The sequence below is a fragment of the Thunnus maccoyii genome, chromosome 19, assembly GCF_910596095.1.
Source record: "Thunnus maccoyii chromosome 19, fThuMac1.1, whole genome shotgun sequence".
NCBI lineage: Eukaryota > Metazoa > Chordata > Actinopteri > Scombriformes > Scombridae > Thunnus > Thunnus maccoyii.
The window spans coordinates 17,225,965-17,245,095 of NC_056551.1; the positions used below are offsets into that span (position 1 = coordinate 17,225,965).

The following is a 19,131-nucleotide window of genomic DNA, read 5'->3' on the forward strand; positions in this document are numbered from 1 at the left end:
TAGGCCCACTGTGGGCTGATATGCAATTCTTTATTCATAGTTCAAACACTTAGGATCTGTCTGTGTCTGTCTTCTCTGTCTGACACACAACATATAGGACTGATCTAAACAATCCTGGTACTTGGTTATTTCATGTTACTCCTAAATTAGCAGGGGACTTTCAGTAGAGTGAGGTGACAGGTTAGCACAGTGCTGGCAGAACTGCACTGGTTGAGAAAACAAATTATTCATGTTAAAAGACTCAATACATGCGTGTTTCCAATGGCTCTGCAGTTTTGATAGAAGACAAAAAGTGTGTCACCTGCTGAAATGTTTCAGAATTAATCAAACTGGGAATATTTTGATGTATTATTTCCTGCGTAAAGATTGACTTAGTAGGCATATCCAATTATCCAACAAAGACCATGGAAAGAATGAACTGTACCTATTTGGCTACTTGGATCTGGATGTTGCATGTCCGTGGGAAGACAGCAGATAAATCAATGAGACTGAGAAAAGGGGCTTTTTACTAAGGGTTAAGTCTGTTTCTGCTGTCTGATATAAACTTGAATTCAAATCAAAAGAGAAACACATTTAGTTTTGCCTGCATCTCCATCAGTTGATCTATGTTATTGGGTACACAATCACCCAAAGCATCAATTAGCCCCGACATTTTCTTGATTGTTTTACATTATTGTGCAAAACAAGTCCTGGGGGAGCAGCACAAAGACCTGTTCTGCTTTACAACTGGATTTCACATTATTACACTTGTTTTAGTTCATCTCAAAAATCAAATTAGTTCATATGTGTCCTTTGGCAAGTAGAGGAAAAGCCTACTGGAGATTCCCTAGATGTTCCACTTAACCCCACTGCAAAGCCTATGGAGTTTTGAAAACCAGTTCTATAATTGCCCCCATTACCTCAACTTCCATCTCTGGTCAACCCCCTTCTCCCTCTCCTCTCGCTCCTGTGTTCCCGTACTCACCATCTTTGTCACCCCAACTCCCCTAAGAGAGGAACAGGAGAGAGGCCCCCTCCAATTTCTCTCTCCCTCTAATAGGCTCTTCCTTGTGCTACATGATCACCAGGTGTCAAGATTAAAGAATGGCTACTGCTTCCCAGGGCAGACATAGATGGGAGACAGAGAAAATAGCGCTCCATAATTACTGATAAATCGAGCACACTGCCTCTCCTCCTTCCACTTCCTCCCAATCCACCTGGCCCTGATGTCAATGTGAGGGGCTGAGCAAGTTAAGTTGAGGAAAAAAGTTGACCACGCCAGCCACTTTTTTTTTGCACTGCTGATATTGCATTTAAGTTCAGGCAATTCAGGGCCAATTGACTGACTTCGAGCTTTTATTCACCCTCCAATCGTCTCCTCTTTGAAGTGGGACTCACAGTGCTAGACTCACACAAGGCAGCTACAGCCAGAGCACAATAGCACCAGCTTACACTGCAGCGAATCTATGCCATACTTTACTCTATCTAACACAGGTGGTGCCATTCTAAACATACAGTACAAATCTTGCCTCCAGTCGCTGACAGGGTTGTGACCTACAGAAGATGACGGATGCACAACAGAGCAAGCACCCCTCTCTGCTGAGCACTACACATGTGCAAATGAGAAGGGGCACAGGCTGGCAGCGGTGGTAAAGAATAGCCAGCTGGCAAGGTCTCCTCCCTCAACCAGGCAATTGCAATTGGTTGCCAGGTGGCAACCTACTGCCATTGTTTATTAGTAATCCCAACAGCCTTGATGGAAACCAAAGTAGAGGTGAATGGAGTCCAACAGTGCATGAAAGCCTCTGCTGCAGTGTTTTTTTTGCAGTTTTGCTCTAGCCTGTCATATTGGAGAATTTGATTGTTTATTTGAGTTGGCAAGCAACCAAGTGGTGAGGAGGTTTTGGGCATTACCATCACATACAGTCTCCCTTTGAAATAATGAGGTTAATGAAGATATGCCAAAAAGCTTCAGAGATTTATTTGTTTTGATTTTTTTTTCTGTTTTTGTTTGTTAGCTTTTTAATTCATCTTGCTAAACCAGGCATAATAAATGGGCCACGTGTAGCCTGACAATCAGACTGCATTGTCATTTTGTTTCAATTCATTCGCTCAGCCTTCTATCATGTTCATTTTAGCCAATTTCTGCTTGAGCATTATTTTGTTTTGTTTTGCCCTAATAAAATAGAGGGTGGTGTATATTCAGCCAATGTCAAAGAAAGTAACTGTTGTTTTGTTTCTGGGAGCAGTTAGCATTTTTCACAATGGTCAAAGAAATATATCAATTTAAGAATTGTTATCACTGTAAGTCCACTTACAACAGTCTTAGCAAAATTGTTCCAATTATTTTTCTACCATTATTTTCATAGATAATAGCTTGCTACACCAATGAATCACCACTAGCTGTGGGTGAAGATTCAGAGGTGTGTCTTTTGAAGTCAAATTTTTTCCAGACTGCAAATCATGTGTCGTAACTTGAGTGTTAGGAAACTGCATTAAATATAATTTGTTAACTGTAAATTGACAATTATTCTTCAATCCATCAAAAGTAGAATAACTGGCTTAAAAAGTGCTCACACTGGAAAGTTCGCTTAAAATTCAGCATGAAGATGCCTCCCGTTCTTGCACTGACCCTCTTCATTGCTATTGATTTTATGCCATGTGAAAAAGTGTGCAATGGATCTGGAGAATATATGACACTGAAAAAAGTAGAGGCCATCTCAAAGCATATTTCCAGTATAAACACTTTAACCTCAGTGTTAAGGACTTTCATGGTCAGATAAAACAATACAATAGTAATAGAAATAAATTATCCTAGACAACTGCAAAATGTGTTTGCAATCTGGCAGTACATCCCCAATCTGTCCCATAAATTTGTCCTAATAGGTTTCTAATTCATTTCATTCATCATTTTGTCTGTTTCCACTAGTTCTCTGGCCACAATTCTCTTTCTACTTTTAAATATTCAAACACTTGATCCTCTTTTTCAGAAACCATGCTGACAGCTGACCTAACCCTCTTTCCTGCAAACTATGAGCACTTTTATAGATTGACCTTTTTGATCCAGAATTTAATAAAAGAAAAAAAAACTTTTAATAACACAGCTGGTATTCTTTATGGGTGAAAATAATGTCTTTGCTTTTAAGAGCCCTAAAATAAGAGTGGAATTTTTCAAAGAGGAGGCTCTCAGCAGTGTCCCTACATAGAGTAGTGATCTTCTTTTATTGGGTAATGTAACAGTAATTTTACATTTATTTGTTTCACAGCATGGTCATCAATACTGTACTTTTTTTAGAAAACTGAGTTGGTCCAAGATACACAGTTCCATCTGCGTCAGTGTGTTTCAGTCAACATCTGCCAGCTTGCTTCATCTTCAGTGGACATTACATTTGGGATTTGGCAGGGTTCAGTTTTAGGTCTTGCTTTTTTGAGATATTTAATCCCACTTCACTCTCAACTTTTTTTTTTTTTTTAAACCAAGCTGTGTTTTTTTAACCTTGGGTGATCTGGAAACACAACAACAAAGACTACAGGCCACATCAACCCATCTTCACATTTGTTATCTGGTAGTGTCAAAGTAATTCAATAATTTTACTGACTTCTTTTGAAACACATACAGCTTTAATTACTTAAACATACAAGATGTATCACAGGCTTAGGCATTCATTCATGCTGGTCCCTTTTCATACACATTCAAACAGCCTTTGCTTGTTGCCATTACGCAAATTGATGTTATGGAAGTAAGCAATAAGTTTTAGTTTAAATACAATCATAAACACTGAATTAAAAAACATTTACCACAACATAAAGACTATTCAGAGGCCAAGCAATAACATTAACATGTGGACGCCTTGAAGCAAAAAAATATTTTATTTATTAGCTTTTAATCATATTCTTCATCCTGAGGCAAATCTAGTTTATATTCAATAATGTTCCGGACAATATTACAGCCTTCAGGTGTGAATTTGCCTTTAAACCACAAGTGTAAATGTATAGTAATGAAAATCCAACTACAGCAGTGAATCCACATCAGTGGGAAAGACAGGTCATTAAAAGTCAATTAATATTTTTTTTTCATCATTCATTCATTGAGTAAATTAAAAATAAAAATGGAAATTAAGCTGGCCAAATACAGGAGCATCAGTTGAAGACAGGGTACAAGATTATAAGCGTTATTATAGCAACAACTCTGAAAGCAATGTCAAATGACCACAAATATACATAGATCTCCGGTCAATCAATGTGCCTCAGGCTGTTTGTGACAGGATGCGGCACTTAGGCAGTAAAGTTCACATACGAGGAATATAGATATACTAATGGCTCGCCCATTGGGATATGTATGGATTGACGTTAGCGAACACGAAGGATCTATGTTTAGAATCTAATTAATATACACGTATGCCGTCGTGGCAGATTTTCAGCCTCAGCCACTCAAAAGATGCTCAAAGAGACACACACGCGCGCGCACACACGCATATACATGCAGGCACAGGCAAGGTCAGGCACATAAAAAAAAATCTATAGGTTGGTACTTTTGTGAAAGTGCTGTGTCAGGTCATTCATGTACTACTTCTGGAGTCAGTGGCACAATGCCTTTTACAGCAGTAAAGTTGTGAAGAGAAAGAATGCTGTGCTAATCAACTGTATTTCCTACAAATGATTTCCATTTTGCTTTAGCAGTTACATTTTAAGGGAAACACACTGCTGACTGGATTATGTTTTTCTTCAACCTATAACACTCCATACACAGTGTGTATGGAGTTATTGTACTCTAAATATCTATAAAAAATAATTGCCAGTCATTCTACAATAATCATGTGAAACCACTTGCTTAACATTTGAGAAAGACTGTGCAGTCTGTAACACTGATATCTTGTATGAGATGGGATGTACCTCAATTCAATGAATTTTGTGAAATAAACACATCGTAATATGCAACTGCTGTGTGAGATAAATAACTTATGGTTAGAGATGAAAATATTGCACAATTTTTTCCAGAGAGCTAAAAATCTAAATTAGAATTATCAAATAATCCATTTAGTAGTATAAGTCAATTAACATAATTTGTGGCTGCAACATGTAATCAGAGTTTTAGGGTACATATTCATTTCACAATTAGATCACAAGTGAGGTTAGAAATGACCACTAATACACAAAATAAAATCACTAATGTCTCATACTGTACATGATTATGTAAGAAAGCTATTATTAAATTAATGTTTCTGTCCCTCACTTTGACTACATTCCATAATATTTTTTCCAATCCAAATTGAATATTCAAGTCATTTGCTGCATTGTAGGCTACTGCTGCCCTGAGCTGCAATATAGGTCACTGATGCTGAGAGCCACTGGCATGAGCCAACAGTGCATTGACTCACCAGCATCACATTGGTCATGGGTCAGTCTATGAATCTACCCTCTCTCCCAAATGAGTGCTCCACCGTTTAATTTTTCAAAATTGGGACATACTGTACAGTATGTACTGAAAATAGCAGCTTCTCATCTCCAACTAGGCTTCATAAGATAAGCCCCAGACTGTTCAAAATGCTTTTTTTTAGCTTTTTTTTTTTTTTTTACAAATGTTCCTCTATTTTTAAGGAATAATTGGGGCTACCTAAAAGCACTAGGGTGATTGGATTAAAACCTTCTCTAAAAGCCCAAATACAACATTTTCAGACATTATTGTTCACATCTTTGAATGAGGCTTTTTACACTTGCAGACACTTAGCTGACTCACAGAAATAAGTATTATTTTAGGTTTGTTTATAGACCATAACACTGAGTGTGTACGTCCACAATTAGACTTATAGTTAGTTATATATCCAATTTTCTCATGACAAAAATGTTTAAATTATTGACCACTTATATACATGTTAATTATAGTGAGAGTATGGTACATGCATATAATGAACACTACAACAACATATGTTAGACTTTGCACTTAAAGCCATCATTTTACATTATGAAAAGCCTTCTTTAAGTTTCCAGTTGCATTTATAAAGCTAAAAAAATATTATACTCATATTTGTGAGTTTCAGTGATGAAGACAGCACCTCTTTATGAGAGTTTAAACTTTCATAGTCATTTTCCATGGAGAAAACACAAGTGTACAAGTTTATGGCTCTCATGCATTTGGGAATGATCATCAAATTTTGGGTATTTTAATTATGAATCAAATATGAGCCTCTAAGTCAGTTTAAAAACTTAAAAGTGTGTTCCCCCTACAGTGCTACAGCACATTGCCAGTTGTACAGAGACTAATGGATTTTTGAGGTGAATATACTGATACTAAAGATTCTGAACTCCCCATCACAGTCTGGTCTGTGCTTATTATGCAACTGACAGACAAAGATCCACACAAGTATAATTAAATGTGTTGGCATCATTTTGTTGCTTGCTTGCAGTCTATTTTCTGCATTATGCTGCAAAGCCTGCACTACGTAGGTGAATGGCAATATCTGCAGTACCAGTCAAACGTTTGGATACACTTCCCTATTCACTTGAATGAGAAAGTGTATCAAAATGTTTGGTACTATACATGCACACAACAGTGTACCTATTGCCAACAATAAAAAGTAAGTCAGTTGTCTGATAGAATTGAAATATTTGTAGATTCTTGTCCCAAATACTTAAGAACTTAGGTTCACTTTTCAGAGAGCATTATGGCTATTTAATTGTTTGTTTGTACATTATTTATCATATAATGTATTTTCCCATCACTATCAAACTTTGCGAGAAAGAGATAACAGAGAGAGAGATAACATACCACTGATGCACCTCTGTGGTATCACAGCATTTTTGGATGAGAAAACAGAGTTACTATCCTGGAACTCTTTGGTGGCTCTAAGCATTGTTGTTTTCCATGGGTAGCCTGGATATCACTGTCAGTGCAGGAGCAAATTTATTGTTGTAGACCACTGGAAGCTGTGAATACCACAAAAGCACTGAGGTACAACCAATCCATTGGATGTGTGCTGCAGAAATATAAAGAAGTTTGTACAGCAACTTTGTAAAAGCAAGTAGCCCATTATGATTTTGAACCAATCCTTATTGTAAAAGCTAAAATTAGGTAAATAAGGATAAACTAAAAAGTAACTGGACTTAGAGGTGTGCATTGGGATGGAGGTACCGTGGGACCGCAAACCTCGCATGAACTGGACTGTTAGTTGTGACAAATGTGCAAAAGTACTGATCTACAACAGGCACAAATCTGAAACCTCTGGGTTGAGGCAACATACCTGCTCTGTTCCCCCCTGGTCAAATTGAATGGACAGAATGGTTGCGGGTGCGGGTGGGAGTGTAACACACACGGGAGTGGGAGCGGGCTGTAATGGTCAGAAATCCAGTGGGAGCAGGCTGAGCAGGATTAAGAAAACAGTCTTGCAAAGGGCTCTTTTTCATAGAGCATGCTAAGCTGGGGGCATGGACAATAATGTTTACTTGCAACTAATCAACAATATTTATTGGTCAATGCAGAAAGTGGTGTGACATTACAAGGTGAAAGGAAAACTAGGAGCGTTGAGGTCGGGGTGCTAGATAAGGGTACAAAAGATCTGACTTATCATACTAACATTTTGTCAGGGTTGACCATGACAACAATCTTTTCCTAATCTGAATCGAGACATTTAAGTGGACTAATGTTAACAATCATTCTTTAGTTGCCATAAGTTGTAAAATGTAACACTGAAAAAAATGTTCAGTGAACATTAAAGGAAAATATGCTGGTTGTGAAACATAAGACAGCATAACATTTTCACCAAAATGTACCATGACTACCCAAAAAATTATCAACAAAATGCAGGTGAGAAATAAAGTCTCAACAGCAATACGGACAATTGTCACAGCTGCACTTCATGTCCATATACAGTAAATATAGGCCCTAAGATATTTTACCACTAAGAGGACTGTATTTTGTTTAAAATACCTCAGACATAACTTCAAGACTGGAACAGATCAAATTATATTGCTGGAGGGAACGTGGGCAACAGGCAAATTAAGTTACAAGTTCTATATGTAATCGCCAGCCAGTACAGACCTCTATTGTTCAGTGATGTGCAAGACCACAGCAAATCTCCCTCTCACAGTAACACGGGGCAGCAACTCAAATAGAAATGTACAAGCGGCACTATCACCAAGGCAATGTCAAGCAAGATAAATTACTGTAGTTATTACTGTGTTGTCAGAGTTATCATATTTTAAGGAGTAATAACTGAGCTACCTGGCAGTGCTTAATGACACAGAGATCAGGTTTGTAAAGGCTCAATTTATTATCATTTTTCTACCCAGCATCACCTACCTTGCAACCAGTAAATGGTAGGTCAAGATGCACAATTTGTGTGTTAATCAAATATGCAAGGTCTGCTGCTGTGCATGAAAGCAGAAATCTTCAGAACAAATATGTAAGGGGGGGAGATATTCTTACTGAATTTCACTCACAAACTTTCAACAACCACTGCTGTACAAACTAGTCAAATTATGCTAATATAATCAAGATGATATTGCTGTCTGTTTTGTGACCAATATTATAATTTTTGCAAAAAAAATATTGCAAAATTTTAATCCAGTACAACAGATTTCTTTTTGTTTGTTAACTTTTCATCTGCAATTTATTTCTCGTTGTGTGCTTATGTGGCAAATGCAAATTGTGCTTCACTCGCAAACATTCAGACTGTGGTCCCCCTCTGTGAAGGGACAGAAGAAGAGAAAGAATGAGGGACAGGGGGACCACAGAGAGGCCACTTCATTCAGATGAAGAATTGTGTGTATTGAATGCTTAAATAGTTTCTAACAATAAAATTGTCACTGTTGTAAGGATTTTCTGAGCCTGTGTCACACAGAGCCTAAATTTAACATGTGTGGCTCCAGTAACTGAAATACATTTTCAAAACTATGGCTGCCTTCTCAGACAAGTCAATATTTCTCTATAGATTATACACCATATATATGGAGAGGGAGAGGATCACTCCACATAAATGTTATAAAAAGCTACAACAAAATTTCCCTCTGGAATCATTAATCAAAGCTGAACATGGTTTGAATTTTATGGTGTGCGAGAATGCAATAAACCACTCATGATGAGCCTTGGGCTGAGAATTCATACTCTTCAAGCATGGTTTAGACCCATGTGGTCTTACAGTACTGATAGCAGCACCACATAGGTCAGGACAGCCCTCAGTGGAGGTCAAATGATTCTGCTGTTTTTCCAAAATACTGTAAGCTCAGCAGCGTTTCTGTGAGTTTTTGTCACATGTCATTATGTGACCCTGTTGTTTGTTTCTGATAAAAACAGATTTTTCTGCAAAGCTCTTGGGACACAGGCTTCTAGCCACTACAGCTGCAGCCAGCACCCACATAAAAACAATGCCGTGCCAATACAAGGACACAAAGAGAGAGACACAGAGGGGGAGAGCTATTGGATTCTGCCAATACAAGACTAGTGCTGTTCTCTGTCCACCACAAAGAGAGTTTGTAAATATTATTAGGGGATAGAGCGACATTGTGTGCATGGGGTGAATGCAAGATTTCTATCACCTATTCTGTGTAATTGTATCTGGATGTTTATTTCCTTGCTATTAAGAATCACATGTGTTACAGACAATTCAGTAAGTTGCACTGCCAAGATCTGTAAAAGGACCTCCGCTGCTAAACGTTCTCTTTTCAGTCCTTGAAAGCATCATCAACATCAGGTCATCTAAAGCCGTGACACAAATATAGCTTTAAGCTACTGCTGGCATTTTCATTTTGCTAGTGTGATGTGGAAAGCTTTCCCTCTGAAAATGATTACATGTTGCCAGCATTTTGCCATTGAAAAGGCCACCAGATTGAATGAGGCATTCTGAATAAGGCAGCTTTTCTTCTGCAATTTCCGCTGCCAGTGCAATTTTCAGCTCTGCACATGTGGAGAAGAGGGCAGAACAATATCACATGATGTGTTGACTTGCTGTCAATATAATGTTAATTCTGAATATTAAAGCTTAACTTACATTCAGAATGCAGATTATGCACAGTCGGGTGCCACTGACTTTTTTTTCAACTTGCTCTTTAAAGGCCAAGCTTTACAGCATTTCAGTTGAGATCTTGCATTGTTCATTACTCATTATTGTGTCCTATTCAATATTTTTTAAATAAGACTGATGACTTGTGCTCTCAACCTGGCAATGATGAATGCATAAAGTTTCTGGATATACTTGTTAAAACTACATGAATGTAGCAAATTGGGGCTGTTTTTCAGAAAAAGAAACAATGACAAACAAAACAAAAATTATAGAGGCAGTCATGGAAGTGCAGATAAATGCTTCCGGACTAATTTCAAACAGAAGTCCCTTCACTAATTTCATAGAGTCGGTATCAGTATCATACACTGTTATCTTGCCTTTAGCCAAATAATGACACCTAGTGTAAAAGAGCATGAGCTCCCCTCGCAGTAAGTCAGTGGAACAGCAATCAAAGGAACTTGAGGTTACACGGAACGGCAACTTTACCTCACTGGTGACACACACTCGCACATACACGCACAAACACACACGCGCACAGAACAAAACTAACATGTACGCGTTTGCTTTCATGCGTGCGCACTCTCATGCGTTCAGAACCACGTACAACACAGACCAGCACGCACACATAAACACATATCTAGCTGACAATCTGCTTTCACAGAAATTTATCCATAACATGAAATCTACAGAAGAAATAATAATAACAGGAAGCATGACTGCAACTCATTCCATATCCAATATCCAATCTCCAGTCTGGGATGACACTCACTTTTAGTTAATGGATAATGCAGTTTCCGGGGTAAATTGATCAACACGGATGGAAAAAGCCACGACTGGACTGCAAACGGAATTAGCTTGAATACAAATATTGATGCCGACTGCATAGTGATCTGTAGGCCTGCTAGTACACCTTGACTCTGAATGTTGCCCCTGTAATGCCATTCATTAAAACCGCGGAAGCTCTGCGTAATGTGCAAACCCCCCAAAATTCTGAGATCTGTGTGTCCCAATGTTTTATGCTCCTTTTCATCCGCACTTCTGCAGCATCACCTCGGGAAGATGATGTCTCACAACGTGCAGGGAGAATGCAGTCGAGTGCATATAATCGAGAGCATAACTCATTTACATAATGTTTGGAGATGATGTGTTTATAAGATGAGAAGACTCGCGGTATAATTTTTTTAATAGCCCCAGAACGCTCCGTCGACATTCACTCCAAGAGGAGCTTGAAGGGACTTGCACACCGATTATTTAAGCTTCACAGTGAGAAAAAAAAATTGCGTCCACCCTGAAAAGGACACCACCGGCCACCCCAGTAACATGCTGACCACGCAACATCGCCATAATTGTGCCACAATATAGCCCTGCCTACCCGACCACTACCTCGTGGTAAATGTTAGACAGAAAAAACACATATTTAGCCAAAGATACTCTCATAACATGTTAGAGGTGCAACCCGGTATAAACGCACTTACCTAAAACTGACTCTCCCCTCTTGGCTGTATTTGTGGTCGAAGATTTGTTAGTTCTCTAGCCAACAACTTCTGCTGGAGCATATGTATCCAGTGCTCATGCTGGTGGCTCAGTCGGTGATGTTGGATTGCGGATGATTTGGCAATCCTTTTCATGCTCAAGGGAAAAAAATCCTTCGTTTCGGCGTGGTCTCGGGCATTGGCGCGCAGAGGAATAAAGTAATGAAGTCCGTCAGGAGGGAAAGGAGGAAAGAGAGCTCTGGATGTGAGATTTATGCCGACGTGTTTGAAACTGTTCAGGTCTTTTTCTTTTTTTTTTTTTCTTCTCACCGTAGGAGCCGTTTGCGGGTGGAGAGGTGTGGGATGGATATCTAGGAAGGGAGGCTGGGATGCACAGACTCAGGGCGAGAAAGGGGAGGTACAAAGAATACAGTCTCGTATTGTGGAGGACGGTCATGGCAGACAGTAAGGGGTGGGTCTGGACTGTGTGAGGCGGAAGGCGAGGGAACTGAGGGTGGATGAGGATAAGAAGCCGTGTCGTGACTTTTCTCCGCTGATAGGTAAATATTTACACCAGGGCTATGGGTTGACCACCATAGAATACATGACTGTCACTAATTAACAAGGCAGATTGGGGAGGATCTACGGTATGTTGAGAAGCAGATAGGGTGTATGATTTAAGAGGCATGAGAGATTTTTGAGAAAACTGAAACCGCACCAAAGTGGGAAGGCGTTGAGTTGCACAGAAGGTGCCAACATTATGCCACGTGTAGGCTGTGTACTTTGCATAAAATACAACGTGACTGTATGACTGTGTTAATATAAACTTGGACTGACTTGCTGTGAATCTAGTGTTTTTTTAAATCCTCCATAGCCCAGACATGGTGTGTGTTTCACAAGTGAAACGCTGATGGTTGCTGTCCATAGTGCTGAAACCCAACTCACGAGAAATTCTGGCAGTTGTTGTCCATGGTGCTGAAGTCTAAATCAAGACTGAAACTCGGATAGTTGCTGTCCACGGTGCTGAAACTCAAGAGGCCTACAATACTACTGTTGCTGTTATGTTAGCGATGTTAGGTCAGTGTGAGAGGTGTACTGTCTGCTGCTGATTTCACTATTGGACATACACAGACCATACATTCACTTGTTGAATGATTGGTCCATAGCTACCACTGAAGGCACCAAGCTAATGTCCTCGGTGTTGCCTCTTGGAATTATACAAAATTCTTCAATCATACATGAACATGTTGAGTTTTTCACAGCTGATTTACATTCTTTTTTCTTCTTCTTCTTCTTTCAGACTTTATATTCTTAAATGTGACTGTTTGACACCGAAGAGAAATTAAAATAAAGGGATTTTGTAATGGTCCACCAAGAATTTTGACAATTATGAAGGGAGATAAAACCGAAAGAAAATGTAGTTAAAGTAACAGTTAAATTAATACAGAAAATGTGGAAGATTTGTTCAGCTCAGTAAAAGTACACTGGGGAACTCAGGACCCCAGACCTTTCTAAAAATCCATGTCCCTGATGGCACTGGCATTTTTATATCAAATACTGCTATGACACCTATTTAGAAACTTATTGAAACATGCTGCCAGCATAATGTAGGGGAATCATCTAAAAGAGCCTCAGATCTAAAGCTGTATTCTATATCTGCTATGTTAGACATTCGGTTGAATCAACTTGCACATCCCTTGATCACAATACCTCTGGTATTGCATACACAGTAGGCTGCTTTTTTGTGTCTTTGATCTTATACAAGACATACAACTATGATTATGTGATAATATTTGATAGGGATAATGGCACATGGTTGTGCATGCCAGTTATACGAACTCCAGGCATAACTGATGAATCATATATTCATAATTAATATTACGCAGTTGTTACTAGCTTATTAGTCATTACAAACCACTTGCTTTGCTTGGGATGTTGGGCTTGCAAGGTGGCAATATTATAAGAATATTTTTTGCCTTAATTACAGTTCTAAGTCAGTTTTATCCTTATAAATCAAAAACTAGAGAAAACTGAAATTGCTCTCTCACATTATGAAGTGAAGTCTAACTCATAGCTAATGCCTACATACTGTTTGACACTGATTATTACTATTCTTACTTAAGTTACACTTGCATGACATGACATTGCAGTGCTTAATTACTGGAATTAACAGTCTTACAGGCATTCAGGATTTTTTCTTTTTTTTGTATAATTGTTTTAATTAAATTTCATGCCTTTCACCACAGAATTTTGCTTATAATCTCTTACTAACTAAAATAAGCAATTTTATAACCCCTTGATATCTAAGATGATATATCACAGGTTGATGTCCAGTTAACATGAGACATGGATACATTCACATATATAAGACATAACACATTTAGTTCTCTGTCATGTATTCTCCACTGGAGTCCTTCCCTCCCCAGCTCTGCCACAGGTTTTTATAGGGCTGTGTTTTCTTGTTATCTAGAGAGATTGTCTTTCTTAAGGTCAAATAATATTTCATAAATTCTTTCTGTCTGTAAAATAAGGGCTTCTGTTTTTATGTTTTAAAATGAGTTTCTCATAAACAATGGAGGAAAGCATAATCTACCATCCCACAAGATATTTAAATTTTTCATCACTCTGAAAAATACACAGCTCAGATGAGAATTGAATTTTTGTTTTACAAGTTGTAGATATCCATTCCTGGATTTCACTCTATGTGTTGTTCAGGTTTGTACAAAGCCAGAGGGAGTACATGAGGGAGTCATGGAAGCCACACTTCAAACACAAATTAGAGGTACTTGAATCAAACTTATGATCTCTACCTAGATCTTTATATCTATTCTTGTCTTTGGTTCATATTGAATTAACTGTAAATTTTCATCATTAGTAATGTTGTTAGTGAGATGTAAGCATATATTCCAGTTTTTGTTAGCTTCCTTATTCCAATTATACAATTTTTGCAATGAATAATGTTGAGACTGTTCCTCGAGTAACATATTATATATTCTACTTATTAAGTGTTTATTTCCTCCCTACTTTAAATAGAATTTCCTAAAAGGGTCCTTGTACCTACCAAACTTTTTTTTTTTGTTAAATTTTTGCTGTAGCATGTGATTTTGTGAATCTGCTCTGAAGTTCTGTGAATGACTGAACTCTATTATACATCATTTATTTCTTGAATATATTTAATTCTTTTTGTGCTCCAGGTTCCCCAGTTGAGTATTTCAAATATATGTGTTTTTGGGAATACCAAGTTGCAGCCATAATATTATTCTAACTTTCTTCCATGATTTATTCTGCAAAAAAAGAAAGAAAAAAGAAGAAAAACCCCACAGGAAAACAAAAGAGAAAATTAATATCTATATATTTTGCAGCTCCAACATGTTGGTCTCACTTTCCCCTGTGTTATTAATCCCATAAATGAGTTTAGGTATGTACAGTACAAGAACACAAATTCCCATACTCTCCCAATATCTCATCATTAACCCACTAGACATTAATATTTCTTCTTTGCCATCCACTACACTCCAGAGGGTTTTCTCCTTATAATATCCAAATTCATTGCCTCCACAGTATAAATGTAAAATTGGTCCATAGCTAACTACTTAGCCAAGATTAGTCCTTTAACTTAATAATACTTGAATATTTTTGCATTTCCTTGGCTCTTAAGAAAGTGATAAAGTATGTCTTACACAACTACTGTATGGCCTCTTCTGGTTTTGCAAAGTTATTCTTTTCCTCCCCATCTTGTACTTGCTGGACTGCTGGATAATTAAGCTTGGTTTTGACATCCATTTCCTGAAGTTGTTCTCTCAGAGGCCAGAATGCCTCCCATTTCCTCTGTAGCTCAGTCAATGTGTCTGGAATTCCCTTTCAGCGTCTCTGATACTGGTGAAGTTAAATCTCTAAAATGTTAACTTATTTTGACCATTACACACCCAGTTGCGAGGGGACTCAAGCTCTTCTGACCACTCACGCTACACATTTGAGATTTTCAGGCATTGTTAACGCAATCTAATATTCAGGAAGGTTGTTATCTTGTTATTTGAGCAAATCCTGTTATAATAAACTACTTGTGTTATAACCACCACCACCACTACAACTACTACTACTACTACTACTACTACTACTACTACTAATAATAATAATAATAATAATAATAATAAAAATAATAGCTATAATTATCATTACTATTATGATACAATATGATGAAAAGAACATTCTTTATATGGCAGTTCTACACATTTCACTGTACCCCAACATATACTTTAAAATTACAGTGAAAGTCCTCAAAGGAAGCTGAATAGAATTCCCTAAAAGCTCATTTTTAATGTATTAATTCAATATTCAAAGAGCATATGTGACAGCACCCAAAGGTCGGATGTTCATTTCAAATTCTTGCTCAAAGTTCTATGTAAAAAAGATAACTTTTTGACTTGATTTTCACACCAATATATATCCATTGCAGTCACAGACAGCTTTGCAAGTCACTAGCTCTCCAATCGTCCACTTGCAGTCAAGTGTTTGAAGCATCCACCGACAAACCTGGCAGGACCAGCATTGCATAGAACTCAATGAGGCTAAATGGATAAATGGTGCCATTACAGAGTCATTAGCCAAGAGGTGGTGGTGACACGTGACAAGTTACCTTTGCAATAGTAGGCATAAAATACTCCAGGGATCATTGAATTCGTTACATTTAATAATTCCATTGGTCATAGATTTTAATTTGAAACGTCTGTTCAACTTTGTTCATCGAGATATTTTGACATTTACTGTCACTGAGAGAAATAAGTTTGTAGACTCTTTTGCTGCAAATCTTACATTTGATAACTCTAATCCTGTTTTGCAAATATTCCCTAAAAGTGAGTAACAGCACAATGCCAAATAATAACAGAACTATTCAACCCTTGAATCTTGTCAAAAAACAAAGTCACTGTCAGTGTGTCAACAATACAATAAACCAATACATGACAAAAGTTAATTTTCAGTGAGATTTCTGGAAACTGTATGTCAGTCAAGGCTTCACCAAGCACACTACAGCAAAAAAAAATCTTCATGTGGATTTTTTTGGTATAAGTTATTCCATGTGTTACTGCTGCTAGAGCAGATGGACTGGGGGATGTGTGTGATGGGCATACTCCTCATGAATGCAGGAGTGAACCATCAATACCACAGTTGCACTGGGTATACATGTCTGATGAAATGTGCAGTACTGTGTGTGTCTGTATGTGTGTGTGTGTGTGTGGTTGGGTGATGGCAAGCAAGTGTTGGTAGGATGCATATTTTAAACTTCCCTGTCTCCAGAGGGGAAATGCTGGTGAGGAACTGTTGGCAAAGTAAAAAAGAAAAAAGGAGATTAAAAGTAGAGGCAGACAGACTGGGAAGAAAGAACAATTGGCAAGAAAGGAAAGTCTATAAATTATTTGAAAAGAAAATCATAATCATGCTTAAATCAAAACATCACACCACCAAACACCTTCTGAAAGGATGACCACAGATTATGAGCTCACAGTCTTCAGTTTTGATTGTTTGCACTGTGATTGTTTGACCACTGGTGATGACAGAGAACTGGTGAGCAAACAGACTTCTTTGGCATTTGGCATTATAGGTATTAGAGATAAAATGAGGTGTTATGTCCTTCTGATTCTAAATCACCTTTCAGACAGATAAATTCATGGACTGTGTGGCCCGGGCAGATCTGACAGGAGGGCAGTTTTTTATCGATGTATGAAGGTCTTATTGGTGAGTTTAAATGAATACTTAAATCAAACTCTTGATGTCTGACTGAAACTAAGTTTTTTTTAGTTTGTTTATTTCACTACAGCATACAGATTACATGTTCTGTGAATTCTTCCAAGGCAGACTTACAAGAGGTTTTCCACTTCTTCCCACTTTGCCGACATTCTGCCAACACGGCTATTAGCTTGTCAGTTCTAGCATATCGAACAGCTTAAAAACTCACCTGCTAATGTCAACATTAGTCAGCTTACATGCTAAAAATGAACACAATATCAATTAAGAATGTGTTTTTCCCAAACCTCTCTATGTACTTTTAGTCACACAGTACAAATTAAATCATTTTTTGAAGGTCTTACCAAGAAATTCTTACCAATAAGAGTCGTTCTGATTCTTACACCTCATCAGCTCAAAGCCTACTGCGAAAAGAATACTAAAAACCTTATTCATGTGCATTAACTTCCTTAATGACTTCATGTAAGGAGAATTAAGGAGCCATATGCTAACACGCATGCCATTCAGCATCCAATTAGGTTAACATGTGTTCCTTAATGTCAAATGTTTCCAAAGTTTGTAACTCACATAGATATCTACTACTGTCAAGTAAAAATATACTTTTATACTGTGCAGATTTGACTCCATTATCCACATAACTACAATAATTGTGCTATATTCAACACCAGCAGAGACACAATATCCTTACAGGAGCTAAATTTATCCGGACTGTAATGATCTCACATCCACCTCCTTGTTGGAAGCCATGGGTTGAATCTTTCTCTCAGCTACCCAGAAGAATGTTAGCGCTTGCTAGATTGACAACCTACTAATGGCTGATCTCTAAGGCTTAGGCCACAGAGATGTTTCTACCCGGTGTTAGTACACGCTGTTGCGGAAGCCTGTCACACTGTACCCAGACCTCTCCCTGCCAGGGCTATGAAGGAGAAGACAGATGTCCAAATAGCCAGCAGGTCCATCAGTCATGAGAATTTTTTCTCTTGCAGGGCGAGGGAGTCAAGTGGGAGAAACACAGATGAATGAAGATGACACCATTCCAGCCTCTCTGCTACTCTAATGAAAAACAAACTCATTTTCAGAAAGTTTTCTGGGTAATGAGACAGTCAGCCAGCCATATCGAAACACAGAGACCACAACTTTTCACAGTATTACCTTACTTTTGAGGCCAACACATCAACTTGCAATTTCAAGCCAAAAGACAATTATTGAGTAGTGTTTGAAAAATGCATATTTAATCGCAAAAATGTTTTAGAATGAGATTGTGGCATGTTTCAGTGTATTTGTTGACCAATGCTTTAAACATAAATAAACACAGGACGTTTAAAATCCATGTTCTTATTTTAATTAAAGGACTGAAATGAAAAATGAATAAAGAACTTAAAGTTTTGATTGCTAATACAAGGAGGAGGAGAGAGAGAGGTACATGAAGTAGCACACCCTATAGCTCAACCCTGATTACCAAGTGATGACACTTTAGGTGGGGCATAGTGTTCCTTGTTACAGGGCCAGAGTTAGCCTGTAGAATTGTCAAGGAGAGCATAGTTTGTAGTCAACACACACTATCACTTTACTTGTGCACATGTGATGTTTATAATTGTCTTCTCTTCTTACTGTAACTGTTTCTTTGTGTGCCATGACTGAGGAGAAACGCTATTTTTGTCACTTTGAGAGTCTGTGAATATTTCAATGCATATGGTATATGCTGATTTATCTAAGTGCAATGACAATGAACTTGAAAGTGCTTGAGCAAAACACTACTCAACTTACACTCATTGTCCGTTTCATTAGGTACACCTGTGCCATCTAATGTAATCCAATACAACTGCTCTGCCATAAATTCTACATTTACAAAGTTTATACATTTTCAGTTTTTGCTGACATTGTCAGAAAGGTGATAATTCTACTTTATGTTTATTATTATTATCGTTCCCAATATTTTGTCC

General features: G+C 37.9%; 1 protein-coding gene and 1 long non-coding RNA gene across 2 annotated transcripts in view; one reads left to right on the forward strand and one right to left on the reverse strand.

The window, feature by feature from the left end:
* The window catches only part of brinp1 (bone morphogenetic protein/retinoic acid inducible neural-specific 1), a 123,120-nt gene extending 111,323 nt beyond the window's left edge, over positions 1-11,797 (reverse strand). The window contains exon 1 of the mRNA XM_042394358.1: positions 11,450-11,797. The gene's annotated coding sequence lies outside the window, so the exon portion shown is untranslated. The remainder of the gene's footprint in view (positions 1-11,449) is intronic.
* Positions 11,798-16,883: 5,086 nt separating this feature from the next.
* LOC121886206 lies at positions 16,884-18,490 on the forward strand. The gene is made up of 3 exons (XR_006092693.1): positions 16,884-17,008; positions 17,100-17,179; positions 18,175-18,490. It is a non-coding gene; the product is annotated as an uncharacterized LOC121886206 (long non-coding RNA).
* Positions 18,491-19,131: the final 641 nt, after the last annotated feature.